This window comes from Hipposideros armiger, unplaced genomic scaffold (genome assembly GCF_001890085.2).
Source record: "Hipposideros armiger isolate ML-2016 unplaced genomic scaffold, ASM189008v1 scaffold_299, whole genome shotgun sequence".
NCBI classification, from domain to species: Eukaryota; Metazoa; Chordata; class Mammalia; order Chiroptera; family Hipposideridae; genus Hipposideros; species Hipposideros armiger.
The window spans coordinates 444,712-464,419 of NW_017731649.1; the positions used below are offsets into that span (position 1 = coordinate 444,712).

A 19,708-nucleotide genomic window follows, 5' to 3' on the forward strand; every position below is an offset into this window, starting at 1 on the left:
CCAGAGCAAGGGGCCGAGTCCCGCCGGGATCAGTGCGGCGCCGGGCTCGCGGGACGCTGCACGTTTGCACACAGACGAACGAGTCTCAAGCACATCACCGAGCCTTTACACACAGTTTCCGTATCTGCAGAGAGTCGATCCACTTGGGCGGTTTTCAGGATTGGAAAAGTAGCTCGATTTACAGATTCCTATTTTTTCCCCAATTATCTACTTCCACACACAATTAAAGCTAATTATAATCAAACCTCATTAGTTTAGAATTATAGGATTGAGGCCCATCGACTTCACTAAAAATCTGTTATAGAATATTTTAAGAGAAATGAAATTTTATTATATTTTAAATTCAATATATAGTGTGAAGATGTAAGTGAATAGGAGAAAAATGAATTCTATAAAGGGACATATATGCTTATGTCCTAGGTTGATAAATATAAATCTTAAAACATCGTAATAATAACGTACAGTTCTGAATCTGGACACAGGAGATTCAGCGAGGCGTCTTTGTGGTATTTTGTTATTTATTTAGGATGTTTTAGTCTCGTGTCCTTAGCGAGATATTAAGTCTCTAAAGCCAGGGACTATATGTGTATTGGTGAAAGGCTCTTGAAATTCTTCAGAAGTAATTCAGAAGTTTCTACTCAGTAGTTGCAACAGGCTGACTTGTGTGCCTCCCACCCCCCAATGCCCTGGGTCCCCACATGCCTGTACAGTAAAACCTTGGATTGCGAGTAACTTGGTTTGCGAGTGTTCCACAAGACGAGCAAACATTCCTAATACATTTTAACGTGGTAAGCGAGCGATGTCTTGCAATACGAGTAGTTTGTTTCTGGAACAAATTATGCTCGCAAACCAAGGCATTACTGTATTTGGAGGCAGCGCCTCTATGGAGGTAATGGAGGTTGAAGGAAGTTGGGGCCCTGATATGACGGGATCAGTGCCCTCGTAAGAAGAGACCCCAGACCCCGCTGCCTCTCCCGGCTGGGGCCAATCCAGCAAATGTGTCCCTTTCATGGATTTCCCTTCCACCCTTTGAAAGCCAGCGTCTCAGGAAGGACTTCCACTGCCCCAGTCCCCAGGGCGGATCGATATTAGAGCCACGTCTGCCCTGCGTGGTCAGGCTGTGCGGTGGGGCGATAACTCGCCCAGAACTCCCTGAGAACCACGTGTGTTCCAGGCACCTGGGTCCCGAAGGCGCTCAGTGACGGTTTACAGGACTGGCGAAAGCCTGGGCACAGAAGTGGCCGCCGAGCCCTGATGCCCCTCTGTCCCGCCTTAGGTGAGGTGGCTGCTCGTGGGTGGTGGGTGGACAGGCTCGCAACCATTAGTGATGGGTTCATTTTCCTTTAACCCTTTGAAGCCCATCAACATAGACAGTGCTTTCAACAAAAAGAGTCTTAGCAGCCAGGCCAGGGAGCTGCTCAGCAGGTCAGGCCCGGCGCGGCAGCATTCAGCCACCTGCCGCCGTAAGACCCGGTTGCTACGTGGGGATGAGGGACCGGACGTCCAAGGCCAAAGCTGACTGTGGACCTGTGGGTGCCTACGTGGTTTTATGTATGGATGGCATTGACAGTTTTCTGATCAGCTGAAATATTTTAAAGCGTACTGCTCAAAGCACACCTATAAGAAAGACGAATAAGAACGTAAAGCTAAATACAGTTTTTAAGAATATCTTCTTTTAAATGTGGCGTACAAATTATATTTCTGCAGTGGTTCGGGACTGGTCTACTTCTAAAACCGGTTTGTGGTCTGGCCTGTCTACACCCTCTCTTTGTTTCTGCTTCTGGAAATGTGTCAGGCCACGTGCTCTATTTGTGTAATCCTCTCATTCATCCTCTGTCAAGGTTTCCGGGCCTCTGGGCCTGGGTGTCGTTAACCAACACCCTGGAACACCCATGCAGCAATGACAGTGGGCTCGGCCCCATAGAGACTCCATAGCATGTACCTCTAGCAGGGCTTGTGGTGACCAGCGAGCGTGAACACTGCAGCCCTCGCATTTTATTGCCTCAACGAGGCCACAACCCCCCGTCCTTTTATGGTGATACCTGCAGGATGTTTGATAAGAATGCATCCAAAGTCCTCTACTTTCAACGGCTTCTCATTCCAGAGGAACAGCGCCTGAGGTCTCAGTTCAAATTCCAGAGGTCCCTCGAGAGGTGGGGCAGCAGCACCATGGCCCCTCCAGCAGACCTTCCAGCAGCACCCGCAGCAGAGCGTGCTCGAGGCCCCTTACCTGCCTGCACCCCTCTCCCCCGATATAACTTGGTCATCTCAGGACCTGAAGAGCCGTCTCTGTCTGACAACTGCCAGGCATGGACATTCATCCTGGCTACACGACCAAGGGCACGTTCCTGCCATTCTCTGTCGCCACACAGCCTTTGCTGTTCTCCACTGCACGTGTGAAAACCTGTCATTTTACATCTACCCGTGACTTGAGCACCGTCTCCCTCATCAATATGGAGATCCCAGGAGGGCAGGAACTAGGTTTTCTCCTGCTGTTTTGCTCCAGTCACATGCACTGCCTCACACACAGTTGCTGCTCAACAAACATGTGTTGATGAATGAGCTGTAGCTACACAGAAGCTTAGAGAAGGCAACGCCCCTCTCTGTTCATCTCTAGTTCAGCAAGTTTCTTCCCTATACATAGCAAACTGGTTCTGTGAGCACTGTCACCACACCTGTGCAGGTGTCCACGCCCGCAGCTTCCTAACAGACCTGTCTAGCAGGTGTGCAGGCACCGACGGTAACCTAGAAAACACTGTTGCATGTGTGGGACCAGATCTCGTCCCCGGCCACAATGATCAGATACCAGCCCTGGGACAGGGGCCGGGCCCGACACCGCAGTTTCCCGTGGCTGAGGTCCTGCAGATCAGGGCCCCTCAGATCGCTTTAGTATTCCCTACCACGCTCAGCAAATAGTGTCTACTTGTGCTCACCCCAACAGTGTATTGCCCTGCGCAGATCCGCTCTAACCATAGCCAGACGGGCGGGCTGCTCACTACTGGGTACAAGTTCAAGGACTTCCAGAGCTAAAGTCACATAGATGATGGATGGATGGATTGATGGATGATGGATAAGTGAGTGGATGGATAGATAGATGATAGGTAGATAAGAGGGAGGGGAGGGAGGAAGAGAGAGAGAGAGAGAGAGAGAGAGAGAGAGAGAGAGAGAGAGAGAGAGAGAGAGAGAGAGAGAGAGAGAGAGNAGAGAGAGAGAGAGAGAGAGAGAGTTCCCTGGCTTTAAGAAACATCATTATCATTCAGACAAGTCCTTTAAATGGGGACATTTGTCACAGACTAAAAAGGAAGCCCAAATCTTCTCCAAAAAACTGAAGATTACATCCAAGGACATATCTTCTGGGAGTGTGGTTAGAATAAAAAAATCTTCAGAAATACTTTATAAGGACATTTTTTTCAGTGACAGTAACCATCAAGGAGAAGTTGGTGGTTTGGGTGTTTTCCTTAAACAGAAGTTACAATAAAATTCTAACTTTGTTTTGACAAAGAAGAAGTGCTATTTTGTGTGGCTTCATATTTCATGATTTCCCTGTGAAATTTTTACACGAAGCTCTGGGTAAAACTTTTTAAACATGCAAACTCTTGTAGGGTAGTAATGTTACACCGTACATGATCAATATCTAATATTGGCCAACTTCCAACAGGCAAGGAAGAGAACATAAAATCTAGGAGGATCCTGCCCTTTCTCAAATAGGAACAGTATAAGTACTCATTCATACTGTGCATGGCTCTGTAACTTGGCTACCCCGAGGAGCCAATTTTTCTCCCAGTGAGAATTTTTCATTTTTCTTTTCATTATCTATTCACAGTCAACTCTCCATTTCCTATAAACTACAGTATGAAAACACCATCCGAGAATTACTGAGCGATGGACATTGTCTGGCAGTACCTCTCTTATAAACATGCATTGTACTGGACAACGTGTGCTTTTCGTGGATAACATTTTAAATGTGCACGGATGCCAGACGTTTGTGCTACCTAACTGAAAGTCTTAGTCTATCACTTGGAAGTATCTGAATAGCTGACTTGAGCTGAGAGGAAAATGCAAGAAAATGCATTTACTTTTCATCAGGCTGCTTGTCGTGCAGACATAATCAGAATGTGGTATTCGAAAATACTTCAAGTACCAACTGAGACCTGAAAAAAAGAAATGACTGGGGTGTCTGGGTTTTTTGTTTGTTTCTTTGTTGTTTGTGTTGTTTTGCAATTAAAAAAATTCTTGGTGTTAGAAAGGAAGTGTATTTTTGAGGGACTAGCATTTGCCAAGGGGCTCTAGCAGCCCCTCTGATCCTCACAAGGATGCCGAAGCGTGCGTGGTTTCGCCTCCTTGCACGCGGATGGTTAGCCTGGCACAGCAGTCGGGATGCTGGCAGGAGACACGAGCCTCCCGGGTCAGAGATGAGGAGCATTATTAATGAGCTCCCGGCACAGCAGACAGCGTGAACTGCACACCCGCTTGGTCTTCCTTGCTCTCCAAGTCCCCCTGGGCGATGCGAAATGTCCTGGGGGTGCTGCACGTGCATGGTTTGTGTCACAGCAGAAAAACTCCAAACCTAGGAACCCCGGTCTCTTATAAGAGGCTGCAAACAAGCCTGCCTTCTGCCCCAGAGGAAGACATTACACTTACTATTCAGGACAGTGAACAAACGTGCCCCAGGCAGGCCTTCCAAGGCTGTTTGCTCTGCCGCCATCCTGGGAAGAGTTGGAACAAAAGCTGTCAGTGCCTCTACTCACAGGACCTGCGGGAAGTGAGGGACCCATGGAGACCCTTGTCTCCCAGCAATGGGCAGTGCTATTCCAGTTATTACAGATTCGTAAACTAAATGCGAAAGGGCAACCAACCTGCTCCAGGTCCTAATGCTTAGGTTGAAAAATCAGGATTCAAATCCAGGTGGTTCTGCTTTCAAAGCTCATCTCGCTCCATCACACAGCTGAATGGCATTCTTCCTGATACGGCACAATTACCACAAACTCATGAATTTACCACGCTAGCACCTGGAGTGGTCATAGTTCTCAATGACCGTCCTGTTATCATCCATCCTTTTCACTATGCTACATAGTGTAACATAATCATTCTGCATTTTTTCACCTGTAGCATGAATACGGGAGTGTATCGGCAAGTGTGTCAGAGCCAGAGCACGTGCAGGCTATGTCCTGACAGCAGGTCCTGGCTTTGGAAAACAAGGCCCCACGGCACCAGTTCTCTGCCCTTGCCCCATCACCTTAACAGAATAGGCGACTTTTAATGCTACAGTGTGTGGCCCCTGACTTTGGGCACACGGTACAATTTTTTTTTCTTGGAAAGCCAATAATATTATTCTCATAAATTTTGATAATTTGGTAATCTAAGTAAAAAAATTAATCCAGTTGCTAAACAAATTTTCTTTGTCATTGTCATGTGTGTATTTCTGCAGGGACGTCTTACTAGGAAACAGCTTTTTTTAAAAAATGTATCTCAACTTAAAGGTTATAGTTCATTTCTAGATATGGAGAAAAGATTTTTCACCATTGAGAGGTATAGCTTTATTCCCTACATTGATTACTGATTTACTTCTAAAATGTTTATGCTATATGTGCCCATAAAAAAGAAAGCAATATTGTTAAAATTAAATGCCTAAAAAAGGATCAGAAAGAAAAAGTAGCCAAATTTTTGCCTAAGCTTAACCACTCAGGAAGTGAAAACCACAACAGGAAACCACCCTGACCAAGCACATGATATTTCCTACATGTTTACACACAACATGATCTGGGTTGCAGATAAGGAGGAATTTTGTTTCCAGATTTATTGAGGTATAATTAACATACAATAAACTACACATAATTTAAAGGGTACAATTTGTTGAGTTTTAACTTATGTACACACCCATGAAAATATCGCCACAATCAAGATACTGCCTCATGACCTAATGTAATCACTTCTCTCCCTGTCCCAGATACGTATTTTGCAAATATTTTCCAGACTTGACTGGAATCTTGACATCTCATAAAATTCAAATATATATATATATATATATATATATATATATATATATATACACATATTTCCAAATTAAAACTTCTTGGAATAGCTGTCAATTTTCATATTTTTAATTTGTATAAAAAAGCAAACTATGCTATATTCTATTTTTGACTAAAGCTTTTAAATTTAATAATTACAAATAGAATATCTGACTTTTTAAATTATGTTTAATAATTTAAGAACAATGTTTCCATTGACTTAGAATGTATTTAGAAATATTAATTGTACAACATTATCCAGCAACCTGATTTTTTTTCCTTTCAGCAAAATGAACTAAGACGAGAATATTTTAATCTATAAAATTCATCATAAATATTAATAGCTTATTAAGCATTTTGGGTAGGGATAGCTAAGTCTAATATTGTCCTGTATTATGCAATAGCAGTGGTTATATTTTGATCACATTATAGAGTTTGTATGGTAACGGTTTTCATTGCAAAACAAAGTGTTCTGTAACATAGATGAACCTTGAAAACATCATACTAATTGAAATAAGCAGTCACAAAAGACCATGTATTGTATGATTCCTTTTATATGAAATGTCCAGAATAGGCATAAAAGTAGTAAGATTACTGGTTAACTAGGGTTGGGGGGAGGGGGGGCAGAAGGGACAGTGACTGCTACTGGGTACAGTTTCCTTTGGGGTCAAAAAAATGCTCTGTATTGAAAGTCATGGAGGGGGCTGCCCAAGCCTGTGAACACACTAAAACCCATTGGGTTGTACACCTTTAAAGGTGAATTTTATGGTATGTGAATTATATCTCAATAAAGTTGTAATTTAAAACAATTTTTTAAACTTCCTGAAAAAATAGCAATACAGCCCATCTTCCACTCCAATAATTTGAGCCTCTTTGTATTCTCAACCAGATACTCATGTTTCCAATTATTTCATGACTCTGTAAATGACTGGTGCCAACGCATAAAACCAAGACTTGGTTCTTCGAGAAGATTAATCAAACGATATATCTCAAGGCACAAATAATATCAAGAATGAAAAGAGGTAGCACTACAGATCCTACACACATCAGAATAATTTTAAAGATGGTATTATAAAAAGCTTCAGGTGAATAAATTTGAAAATTCAGTTGATGAGTTGAACATAATTTTGAAAAAATGAAACTTACCAATGCTGACACAAGAAGAAATAGAAAATTTAAATAGCTCATTAACTATCAAAAGAATCATATCTGTACTTAAACCCCCCCCCTTAGCATCACCACCCCCCTCCAAAAAAACAAAATTCCAGGCCCAAGTAAATTCTATCAAATGTTTAAGTAGGAGTGGAGAAGGTCAGAGAAAAGAAAAAGAGGGACATTTCTCAATAATGTTTATGAGACCAGCATAACTTTGACATCCAAATCTAACGAGGACAGTACAAGAAACAAAAATGGTAGGCCAATTTTCCTCATGCATATGGATGTAAACCTTACAAATAAAATATTAGCAAATCAAGTAAAGCGATGTATAAAATGGAGAACACATCACCAAAGCTTGGGCTTCTTCCTGGGAGTAGCATATTAATGTAAGAAAAGAGGAAAATTATGGAATCATAGAATTGATAAAGAAAACACATTTGAAAAAATTTAAATCCAATTATGATTTTAAAAGAAAAATTTAGCAGCAAGGAATGAAGTGTCCTTCTTTATTAGGATAAAGGATTTTTTTAGGGTAAGAATAGAATGCAACATCATTGTTATGGTACAGGCACATCTAAAAACATAGTTAGTAGTGAAATGTTGAAACTTTCCATCTGAGTTTGGGAAGTAACCAGAATGTTTGATACCACCACCTCCATTTCACATTAAACAGCCTGTCCTCGCCAGCGCAACAAAGATACAAGGGTTAGAAAAGAGGTGACAAAGCTGTCATTACTTGCAGATGACACGATTGTGTATGTAGAAAACAAAAATCATTAAAATGAATAAGTGAGTTTAGCAAAGTTATTAAACACAAGATCACTATTTTAAATGCCAATGATATTTCTATGCACTACCAACAAACAGTTAGAAAATGACATATTAAAACAGGTATCATTTATAATACCATAAAATAAATATTTAGCTCTGAGTCTATAAAAAGATGCAAAAGGACTGCACGGAGAAAACTACAGAACATTACTGAGAAAAGTTTTACATGATCTAAATGGAGGGAGGACTATACCATGTATATAAGTTAGAAATGTTTTTATTATAAATATATCAATTCTCTCCAAATTGATCTCTAAATTCAATGCCATCCCAATAAAAATCCCAGTTGGATTGTTTTTATGGTAATTAACAAGCTAATTCTAAAATTTACTTGGAAACACATGGATCAAGAAGAACCAAAAGGATCTTTCATAAAAAGAACATGGTAGAAGGACTCAGTTTACCAGATATCAAAATTTATTATAGTTACTGTTTCAGTAATTAAGGAAGGTGTTTTTGTGCAATGATAGAAAAATAGACCAAAGAAACACGATAATCAGTTCTGAGACACAAGTGGACTTGATTTATGGCAAATGTAGCAGCACTGTAGAGTAATGGAGGGCTTTCTTTCTTTCTTTCTTTCTTTCTTTCTTTCTTTCTTTCTTTCTTTCTTTCTTTCTTTCTTTCAATAAATGGTGCTCAGAAAAGTGGGATATCAACAAGGAAAAATATAAAACTTAACTCCTACCCTGAAACTACACACAAAAATTAATTCCAAGTCTGCTGTTTATCTGAATATTAAGGGTGAAACAATAAGACTTTGAGAAGATCATACAAGAGAAAACCTTTATGATTTGGGGATAGAGAAAATTTCTCAAATAGAACATAAAAAAAGCACTAACCATAAAAGGAAAGATTGACAAAATAGACTATATTAAAGTTGAAAGCTATTCAAAAGTTAAGAATGAAAGATACTGCTAAAAGAGTGAAAAGGCAAGCCACAGGGTGACAGAATGGTTATACAACAGATAAAAAGTTTACGTCCAGAATATAGCATTAGTTCCTACAAATCCATTAAGAAAAGACAGATAACCCCACAAAAAAATAAGCAAGAGGCTTAAAGAGGCACTTCACAAACAAAGACGTGCGGGTGTTCAATAAACATGTGAGAAGTCGCTCATTTTCATCAGAAATGAGAGAAATACGAACTCAAATAATAAAATACCACCCCACACCCACCAGAATGGCTAGCGCCTGACAATGCCGGCTGAAGCCCTGTTGCCCTACAGATGGTAATGGGTTTGATCTAACATTTTGGAAATGTGACTTAGCTACTAAATATGTATGTGTGTGTGTATCCTACAAGCCTGCAACACCACGTCTAGGCATAGGCCCAACTGACACGTTAGCCCACGTTACACATAAAGACAGCTGCAGACTCTTCAGAGCCGCACTAGTCCTAATCGCCAAAAACAAGGCAATCGTCCAAACGCTCACCGACAGTAAATTACACCAGCCATACAGCCGTCATGTGCACAGCAATCGATCTGAGAGAACCACCGCCACCCAACTGATGGGTCACACACACGCACGCGCACACGCACACACACACACACACACACACACACACAATTTTTGAGCAAAAGACACCAAACAAACATCCATGCAAATACTATATTGTATGATGCTGTTTTCATAAACTTCCAATATGCAAAAACAAGACAAATTAACCTGCAGAATAGTGTTTAGCTTGGACGAGGAATGAGGGGACAGAGGATTATCAGCTGCAAAGGTGGCTGGACTTCTCAGGAAGGAAGGGATGTAGGACACCGGAGGCTCAGAGGAGGATCTCTGAGGCCATCGCTGTCTCGCCTGAAGGCAGGATCCCCTGTGTGCGTGGTCCAGGCCTCCGCTTCTACGTGGGGGGATGCCTGCTCTGTGCTCCACGCGCTTCTGCCTGGATCCGCTGAGGTGACTTGGTAATTAACCGTGCTTTCCCCCAAAATACACAGAACTGAATTCACAATTCTTGTCTACTTCAACCTAAGAAAACGCAATTGTAAACTAAAAAAATAATATTTCCACTTTTGTCCCTAGAGTTGTCTGCTAGGCAACCAAATTAGGTAAGTCTAATCCTTTGATCCGAATCTGAAACCCCCCAAGTGACTTCAGGGGACTTTCATGTTCAACAGCCACTGGATCTTCAGAATGAGTTATAATTATAAATATCCCTATATTCTATTTCTGGTTTGCCAGTAGGAGACCCTGAGAATCTCACTTTGGATTGAAACATGTTCTTCTACGTACCATTGCCCTCCCAGAAAAGCTGTGAAATCGGATGACTTTTTGGTTTCCACAAGGCAAGTGCAGTTAAATCAACTCTCAAATGCTGTCAATTTGACACTTTTCTCCTCTTTTACTTCTGTGACTTAGTATCTGTTTATTAGCTGATACCGTATACCTAGGCTTTAAAATTAATAGTTTGTTCTGTGTCACGGTTCATTTCTATTTTTTTCAACCATTGAAAAATGTAGAAAGCATTCTTAGGTCATGGGCCATACAAAAACAGGGGGCTGGCTGGATGCAGCCCACAGTGTGTAGTTTACTGACACCTGGCTTAAAATATTAACACCTGTTCGCATTAATCCGTAGCCTACGTGACCTCAGGATAGCAGTTCCTTGTGAAAATGTAGATTTGTGGTGTAGAAACTGTATAAGACTAAAGATATTCAGAATGTATGTGCCTTTCAAAGAGGGAGTTCACCCTGCTCTGCCACTCCTTATAATTGCTTTGTAACAAATTAAAAATAGGATTTGTTAAAAAAATATTAAATTAAAAACTTAATATTTTGGCATTATTCTTTGAATGGGCCTCTTAATGAATCTGCTATATTTAAACAAATAGTTTTTAGCTAGAACATAATTTTCTTACTCATAATTGGGTATGTATGTATCTGTTGGATAATTTGTTACATATACTCTTGGCTACAGTTCCTTCTAAAATTTTATTTTTTGCTCCATTGCAAGTTTACTACATTTATAATTTGAAATTCAAACTGTAACCTTGTCTTCTTTAATAACTATGTGGGAAATTCATAGTTAAAAATTGTTCCTTGAAAAAAATCTTCGTTTTGAATCAATTCATTTTCTGGAATCCCAATCAAATGGAAGTGTAGAATCATAGAAAATTTTCCAATAACTAGCAGCTGAGATTAATGTTTTAAAAGATGCTAATGATGTGTTAAATTTCTCATGGGAATTACAACCACGAGTTATTAAAACTACATAGTACTTAATACTGTTTTGTTAATAGTGTATATCTGACCACGGTGTGGTTGATGCTAGCCTAGTGACAAGGTCATGGTCTCGGTATAAGTTAACACAGAATCATTTTTAAAACTTTAGTATCTAAACAACAAATGAAGGTATATTTGTTCATTTTGTCTTTGATATTAGGTAGACAAACAAAAAAGCCCTTGAAATAAAAAATGTCACATATTTCAAAACAGTTACTCAGGTCAAAGGTAATTGGAGACATTTGAACAAAATTTTTCATTCCATGATTTTCAACTTTTCTAATAATTGGTTGTTTTTACATTTACTTTTCTTGTGAAAATTCAATCTACAATTTATTTTTCAAGAATATTACTATGTGATAATTTAATCAACTGCTTACACAGCTATGTTTTACCTTGTCAACTACCTTAAAAATAAACATACCTCTATGCCCTACTTTAAAAACGATTACTTTGGTGGAAACATTGGGCAGAGATATTTCTCTGTGTTGTGTAATTGTCCTACAAATCACAGAAAAATAAAAATAAAATCTTATTCTCTAAAATTACTTTAAATTGTATGCATTTTCTAAACCAAGAAGAGAAAAGGATATCAATATTGAAGGTTTTACATTTAGGGTGGACTGCATATATCTATTATTGAGGTGTTGTGGTTCATTTATATTACACAGTTCTGAGGCATCATGTCAATTATTTCAAGAAAACTGGGTTTCAGAAACATACTCTGCCACAGAAAGCCAATGGCAGTTTGACATTCAGACTCAGGTCTGTGTGACTCTGTCCGCCTGTGGTCGCCCATCACGCTGGGGTGTGACTGCAAACAGGGGTACAGGTAACCGGGTCTGGCAGGGGGAGTGCCCTTGTCCTGGTCAGCACTTCAGTGGTGGAGGAGGCCTGGGGCTGGATATCAGGGGTATTGAACACAGCCCAAGTGTCCCGTGGTAATAAGCAACCCCAAATTTCGGTGCTTACTACCCACTATGGGACTGTGACCCTGCAGGGCCAGCTGTGGCTGAGGCCCGGCTGCATAACATCACGGCACCCCACTCCTATGCTGACTTTCCCACAGTCACCGCAGCGAGGGAAAGCGGGGCTGAGCTAAAAAAAATGGACTGGGCTGAGCTGACTTTGGATGCTAGGGTTTTGAAAGGGTGAACATAGATATGATATGATCAGAGCAGTGTGTTAGGGGGATTGGAGTGGTTTGAATTGGGGAGAGAATGCAGCAAAGGTCACAACAAGAGGGTATTGTAATACAATAGAAAGGACGGCTAGGATTCGGAGACTGCTAGGACGTGGGAAATGCAGAGGAAGGAAGAGTGACGGACAGCAGTGAGGGCAGAGTGACAAGCCCCCAAGTCAGGCGTTCAGGGAAGGCACGGCAGGGGACCCAGCGGAGGTGGGCAGAGAAAGGGGAAGTGGGGGGACTGACAGCAGGAACCCAGCGAGTGTCAGAGGTGGAACACACCCAGGAAGGTGGCTTAGTGGCTTGGGAGAGCATAGACGAGCGCGTCTATGTCTATATGTCCTCCCACATATAGAATAGAGTTTAAAATTTTACAGCACGAACCAAATTTATTATAGACATTGTGTCACAATGAAAACCATCATAATAATACACAGCCCAAACGACAAGAACACAGTCAGATATATATGCAGTGTTCCATGGCGTGAAGCCTTCCCAACCAAGGCTTTAGATAGAAGCTTACTGCAGTGTTCTGAACAAAGCGTCTTTTAATAATTAAAAACATGCATACAAAGTTAAAATTTAATGGTTTTTCTTTGTTTCCTCATACATAAGCGTGTATCACTCACGTTCAAGTCTACTAAAAAATATTTTTTTCTGAACTTCCCTTTCTCTCAGGTGCATTTTTAACCCCTGCACTGCCGATGTCCAAATCGCGAATGAAGGCATTTATGCCCACGGACGCTTGGGCAGCTCACTTCTGTGTCCTACTTGAACCTGACCCTTCAGATGGGCAGCTCAGGCAGCTGCCCTCATGCTGTTTCCTTTTCACTTGAGGAACCAACCAGTCAGCGAGCGACAGGACCCACTCGTTGTCCTGCAATTAGGAAGAGACGACGCTCACACGGGGAGTCTGGCGCTTTCCCCAGGTCTTTCTCATCCCAACACCTCTGCTCACACGCAGACAACCGATTTCCTTCCAGCTCGCTTGGTGACATAATGAAAACAGTCTCACCTGGGAGTAAGGAGGCGTGTGACATTGGAAAAGTCAGTCTCAAGGCCAAAAAGGATCCAAAGGTCATCCAAGCCCATGATTATAAGGCCATCAGAATTACTTGGAGACTCCAACGAAACACACTTGCCCTGGGCTCTGATCCTGTGTCTGGGGTTGAGTCGAGGGAACATGAAGGTCTAAAAACACCCCTTGAAATGTCAGCACTGACTTGATAGTTGATGCCTTTAAAGAATTACTGTTCACTTTCAAGGCATGTTAATGATGTTAGGAAAATATGTATTTGTAAAGAGTCCTTATCTTCCAAGATACATCCTAAACACTTACTAATGAAATAATATAATGTCTGATTTTTCTTTTAAAATAATCCAGGAATGAGGGAAGAAGGTGCAGGATACATGCAGCAGACTGTGGAAGTGTTGGCGCCAGGTGGCGGCGGCGGCGGTGCGGGGCTTACTATATATCGCTATGCCTGTGTATATCGGTGAACATTTTCTATGATAAGAAAGTTACAAGAAAAAAGCTCCCCAGGAAATTCTGATGACCAGCAGCTTTGGGAATCACCGATCTAACCCCACCTCGTGGCTGTAACTGCAGAGGTCCCGCCCTGCAAGTCATACCTTGGCACTCACCTGCATCTTAGTGTTTTTGCTGAAGGGTGCTTACCTACCTGTCTTCGCCACAGGGCCACCCAAATCAGGAAGTAGTTTTACTGAAATAGGGCATTCCACATACAGTGACATGAAGGTGAGCCGGTGGACTTGGACGTGGACGTGTCTGAGCTGAGGCTTCTCATCGATGGTTTGCCTCCCAAAGCTAGGGGCACAGTTTCTAGGTCCCCACTTTGATTCTATTCTTTTTCCTTCATTTGCAATGCAGTCCCAGGTAACTGGTAATATTTCCTCCTTGACCTTTACCCTGTAGTGTCACTATTGTGTATTCAGGTGTGGATTGCCTTTCATTCATCCTGCTTGGTATTTGAAAGCACTTTTAATTTGAAGACTCGTGTGTTTCTTACATTCTGGAAAATTCCTAGCTTTAATTATGCTTCTTTGCCGTTCCCTCTATTCCTCTGGAATTGTGATTAGATTGAACTCTCTCACCTATTGTTCTTGTCCCACAAAAATCTTATTTTTAAACATCTCTTTCTTCTCATCCTACTTTCCAGATGTGTTTCTCAGTACTTTGCTTTTTTTATTTTTTAGTCAATCACTAAATTGATCATTTCTAGGATTTCTAATTGGTTCTTTTTAAATATGTCCTTGTTTTATTTCTGCCAGTTCTTTATTTCATAATTTCTTATCCCTCTTTATGGAAGTTATTCAGTCATATATTTCTTTAAGGTTCCTAAACATTTACTTAAAGCTCTTTTCAGAATGTTCTGTTGTTTCTATTTTGTCTGGAATGAATTCACTCTAGGTTGCTGCTTTTGATGGCCTTTAGCATTTGGTTTATGCCTGTGGATTGGAATTCGGGTTTGTCAGCTCATCCTAGGTGGGCCTCTCTCTAGGTGCTTATTCGTTCACTCCCGCCTCTGGCTGACGGCCTCGACCCAGTCCAGGTGGGGCCCTCCTGCCTCCTGGAGCGAGTTGTGTTTTGGTTGGAGGCATCCCAGGTGCAGTGCCTGCATGGCTGAGTGCGGCTCCTAGTCAGAAGCTGTATCAGTGTTTTCTCTTCTCCCTGGGAGCGCTTTGGTCCCCACCACCCCAGACTGCCCAACTCCTTGCAGGATCCACCTGCTGTGGGTCCCCGAGTCTGGCGGGATGGCGCCTCCAGCCCCTCTCCCCACTGTCCACTTTTGTGCAGACCTAGATCCTCAGAAATGTTTATGTTGTTTTAAGCACCCTCTCACTTTCCATTTCCTCTCTTTATGTTTCATCCATCATTGGTGAAGTTACATGTGTGTGGCACTGGTGCTTCCAAGTACCAACTTATAACACAGTCTTAACAGGTGCCTTAGGCCACGCCTCTCACTTCTCGTAGAATTATTGCAAATGTCAACAGCACTTTTTAAATGTTTAATTTGCGCTGCATTTCCAAAAGCAAATGCCTGTAATTCGGCATTTTGGATTTCCAGAGATGCTAGCAGATAAAGAAGAGATTTGACCTGGGGAAAGTCCTGGGATATTTCATCCTGGGTTTCCCATGAGTGACACCTTTCTCAACATGTACTTCTCTGTTTCCCTTATTTTACTGCTGGTAAAGCATTTAATAGTACATGTTCCCTTCATTTGGTGTTTTTATTTGTTTACATAAAATTTAATGGGAGCTTGCATTAAAAATATCAATTTTCCAGCAAAATTATATATATCCTATACATCAGTACATATTATACAATCATATGTATTTACAAGTATTTACATAAATAATAAAATTGTATGTCATATACTTATATACTATCATTATATGCTATAAAATATATTTATTTATATACATATATATCATATATAATATCCATTTTTCTAGCAGAAAAGGGCATGAGACATAGAGAATATACTTCTATCATTTGTCCTCCTTAGGTCTATTAAATCCCTAACCTTTTTCCTGACACTTTGTTTTCCAGAGCCTGTGAAATTTGGGGCAGGAGTCAGGTTTATGACACTTAGGTCACCTTAGAACCTGGTTTTCATAATGTCTCCTACATTCTTTTTGCTTTTATTGTACCAATGACAACCAGTTGACAGAGTTGTCTTAAAGCTGCTCAGTAGACCCAGACCTCTATTTTAGGAATGAGGCAACCACACTTTCTTCTTCTAGCCCCATTGTTTGGGACTATGCCTTTCATTATCAAGAGAAAAGGTGAAAGGCTGGATGGAAAACATCCAAGGCCTCCATGCTGTGGAATCTCTCTACCCTTGTAACATCACTCACTGGATTGATGGCTACTGGGAGTGGACTAGTGGCCACAAAGCTGTGTGCTGACGCCCTCATAGCAGCCACCTGCAAACTGGTCAAGGATTACTTACCAAACACCTATCATACAACAAACACTCTGCTGTGCTCAGCACTTGAGTGGGAGACAGAATAAAAAATCAGTAAGATTGGTCCTGGACACCAGGGGACTTTAGATGAAAATAAGGTAACGTAAAGCAATTTTCCAACACATTAAAAGGAACATGACCAATGTTTACAAGGTCTAATTCTCCCTTTAACACCTTATGTGCGCGCGCGCGCACACGCACACACACACACACACACACACACACACATTTTCTTTGCATTCAGTGTAAATATCTTATTAATCTATTTAGGATTTGGCTTTTTTTTTTGGTAGCATTAGCTTAAGTTATTAAATGCTAGAGAGCACATTTAACCACAGATGTCTTTCTGAGTTGGTAAGATTAACTTTTTAAAAAAACAAGTAAGGTTAAAATTCTTATTTTAAGAGCTTTTTATAGTTTTACTTTCTCTGTGAAAACCTGTTTGCTGAAAATTCTATTAGTAACCTAAAACTTAACCAAATATCAGGAACATGGAAATATAATGAAGACAGAAATGTCTAAAGATACATTTCTCCACTTATCAAATAGAGTAGCACATACCCTACTTACTTCTAGAATCCTCTGGAATTTCTCTTTTTTAATAACTGAATTAAGAAAACTGACATTTCTATCAAAGGAAGAGTTTAGTTACTTAACTTCCTAGATTAACCAGACTAATTTTCACATGCATAGGCTACTATGCATGTAGCAGCCTACCCTAGAAAGTCTGCTATTTGTACCTTTATTATATACCTTTAATTTTTATTTAAAAACCATCCTTTGAATTTATATGTCCAGTAAAAGGGCTTATGAGTTGTACAATTATAGAATTAAAATATCTCAAAAGTTGGTTTAATTTATTGCTGGTTAGAAAATTAAATGATCTCTAGCTCACTAAATATTGTTGATATATTTGTCTTGTTTGTTCCTCCGAGATGGATTAAGATTCTAATATTTTCCCTGGCATTTTCTGTTTTCCAGAGCCTATGAAGATTGGGGCAGGAAAAGGTTTACTATATTTGGTTGGTCTTAGAAACGGGTTTTCAAAATATTTCAAAAAAATTGTTTTAATGTTCAAAGCTTAACCAAAAATTTAAAAATACCATTGTTTGTTTTCATATATTTATTCCCATTACATGATACCATAAGGTTTCATGCAGACTTAAATTTTATAGATATTTAGACATATTTGTGGATCAGTGCTGATTTAAATGGAGTTCTTTTATAATAGTGTAACTAAAAATAAAATACTTTTAAAAATAAAAAAATGGAAAATTTTAAAAAGACTCATAAATTTAACAGAAAAAATTGTTTCAACCTCATCCAGTACAGCTTTGTAGTCTTTCATTTCACATCTCAGTGCCTCTGTCTATAAGGTGAGGTTGCTAATAAATCCCATATGATTTTATTTTTATGCAGTATTTCTTGAGCACTTACATATGATTTCTTAAATGTGTCAGAACTCAGCAGTGCACTGAGACTAGAAGGTGGATGTCCTATCTACTTATTATTCTTACAATGTGGTATCAAAATTAACATATGGCTCAGCATATTATCTTGGGGTCTTGAACAATGACAATTAGTATAATAGAAGAATGTGTCAGCCTGAAAATGTTCATGGCCTAAATGTATACCAGTTCTAAGCGTCTTTGTGATTTAAGAATCAGAGCTATTCTATGGAGTTCAGGTTTCTTTGAGACCATTGTAAAAAAAACCAGTTGGGTGGAACTATGAATTGTAGTTTGGATATTAATATACCACTCATACATAATCCAAGTGGGGGTTTGTAATGAGAGTCAGAAAAACAATAATAATTAACACTGATTTAGTGCCTTCTCTGTGGCATGCATCGTACCGTAAGCACTTCACGTAGCCATATGTCTTTTATTACAAAACAACACTGCAGGGAGCCCATATTTATTTTCTAGCAATACTAAATTTTCTCTTCAGCAATATACTACATGCACTTACTTTGGACACCAGCAATCTAATTGCCAGCTTTGCAAACTAATTCTTTACTTTCAGAGCCAAGTCATTCCTGGTAATAGCATCATCAGGAATAAAGCTCTTACTGTTAAAATTCAGTTGACACCGTGGCTGACGACTAGCATGGCATGTGTGGAACACAGCTAGACAGTTCCGAGCTGTATTGACACCGTGATGCTCACCACAAAGCAAGACAACAGAAAAACAACTTGAGTCTATGAAGAAGCACAGGAACTTAAAGGCATAAAGGGACAGAATGTCGGAACAGGAAGATGCCATTTATACACATATGCTTTTCTGCAAGTCACCGCGCTTTAATTTTGAGAAAGAAGACTAGAGGTCTATTAAGAATTCATCCCCATGGCAGTGGTTCAACACCTCGGGCTCCTCGGCTGAAAAGCCTCCTTATGTAGCCGCACTCGCCAGTGCAGCAGAAAAGAACGCCGAAGACAAAGCCCAGCAGGATGACAGACTTCCAATTGGGGGAGAGAGAAATTATCTCCGCACTGGAAGGGACCAAGTAATGACAAAAATAAAGAGGCTTTGTCAAATATAGCTCACTATTTTCATTACTGGACTTTGGTATTTCAGAGATGAAGGCTCTTAGCTCCAACACATTAGGGATAGTTTAAAAAGCCAACTTCACTCGAATGAGCACTGCATGGGAAACAGTCTGTGGGAATGCGCTCTGCAGCCAATTTGGGGGGGGGGGGGGGTGGGGGGCGATTAAAAACACCCAATGAAACAAACATCTCTAAAATTTACAAAACTTGCTATTTAAATTAGTTTTAGGTCTGCACATCCACCGGGACGCTTGGAGGTTTCCACACTGTGGTGAAGCCTACACGAGTCCCCCGCCCCCTCTATTATTACTTTTGCTTTGTCATCCGTTTTCTGTCCGCGCAGCGTTATACATCGGTATTTGAAAAGCTGTGTGTTCTGAGCAGACCGTGCACCCGGGACAGCAGTGGGATCTCCGGGAGCACCGAGGCCTGGACAGACACGGGGAGGATTTCAAAACATGACCGTTGACACACACACACACACACACACACACACACACCCCGCGTGGTAATGTTACTCTTCAGAAGAAAGCAGCTTGCAAAGGTCGGCTTTGGTTTGACCCCGCAGAAAGGGAGTCGCCCGGCAAAGGACACATCAACAAGCCGGGGACACCGCGGGGCGCGGGCGGCGGGGCGGAGGGCGCCGGCATTCCGCGGCGGTCTGCGGGCTCCGGACCTTCGCGCGCGCAGAGGCGGGATTGTGCGCCCGCGTCTCCGACCGTCCAGCCCGGCCCGCCCGGCCCC

The 19,708-nt window shown here is 41.0% G+C and overlaps 1 long non-coding RNA gene across 1 annotated transcript in view; it reads right to left on the bottom strand.

Annotated features, from left to right (window-relative positions):
• LOC109391683 (uncharacterized) overlaps positions 1-19,641 on the bottom strand; it is a 39,122-nt gene extending 19,481 nt beyond the window's left edge. The window contains exon 1 of the long non-coding RNA XR_002125888.1: positions 19,465-19,641. This is a non-coding gene — a long non-coding RNA (uncharacterized LOC109391683). The remainder of the gene's footprint in view (positions 1-19,464) is intronic.
• Positions 19,642-19,708: the final 67 nt, after the last annotated feature.